Source organism: Sinocyclocheilus anshuiensis, unplaced genomic scaffold (assembly GCF_001515605.1).
Source record: "Sinocyclocheilus anshuiensis isolate Anshui unplaced genomic scaffold, SAMN03320099.WGS_v1.1 scaffold694, whole genome shotgun sequence".
NCBI lineage: Eukaryota > Metazoa > Chordata > Actinopteri > Cypriniformes > Cyprinidae > Sinocyclocheilus > Sinocyclocheilus anshuiensis.
The window spans coordinates 1,255,703-1,256,793 of NW_015542477.1; positions in this window are offsets into that span (position 1 = coordinate 1,255,703).

The window sequence follows — 1,091 nt, forward strand, 5'->3', positions numbered from 1 at the left end:
ATTCAAAAAGTGGTAGGGACAATATCGACCCTGGCAAAAAGTGGTGGGGACATGTCCCACCCGTCCCACCTGCAAATTACGCCTATGCATAGACTAGACTTTTAAATTTTCTAAAAGAAATATGAATGGTGCTTGCTTGCCCATGTGAAACTCACTGCCTCAGCTCTTAAAGGGGTCATATGATGTGATTTCAATTTTTCCTTTCTCTTTGGAGTGTTACAAGCTCTTGGTGCATATGAGCAGTGTAGAGTAGCTTCTCCAATCACAAATGCAGACATGGTTTTATGTTTACGTGGCGCGCAAAGCGTAAAAAGACAGTTAATTATGTCCCCACTGGATGCAACGAATGCCTCGTTTGTAATGAGTTTTCATGCGTTTGAATCATCGCTCCGGCCTGACAGGGCATCACAATATGGTAGGGGCGTAACATTTCCGTCTCGCGCTTGAAGTATTCGGCCAATCACAACGCACTGGATAGCTGGCCAATCACAGCACACCTCGCTTTTTTAGAACGATGAGCTTTGTAAAAATCGACGTGTTTCAGAAAGGCGGGGCATAGAGGAGAAACAATGTACAGTATGTGGAAAATAATGTGTTTTTTGAACCTTAAACCGCATAAACATATTTCATTACACCAAATAATGTTCTTTTTAGCAGCATCATATGACCCCTTTAAGGGTGTTTTAGTGCATTGGTAATAAGAGCCCACCTTCAATTCCCTGTGATATTTCAGGTTTAGATATGGCTCAGGTTCTTTATTTAAAGTCAGCATGATCTGGAAGTTGGAATGAAATATTAAATAGAGGGGGGTTTTATTTTAGCACACTTTCTCTCCATCTCTCACTCGTATAAAACTACCTGTTGGAGGGATTGTTTAAAAATATTCTGCCCATGCCATCAAACGGAAATAATCAGAGAATGAACTCCATTCCAGAGTGGAAGCAATTTTTTTTTAATTTTTCAAATAATTTTTTCTCAGTGGATTAATTGTTCACCACAAGACTGTCAATGGACGCAAAGTACATAGTGTCAATTTTGATTTCACATGGACTTTAGTCACTCTTTGGCACCCCCCCCCCCCTTTTTCTCAT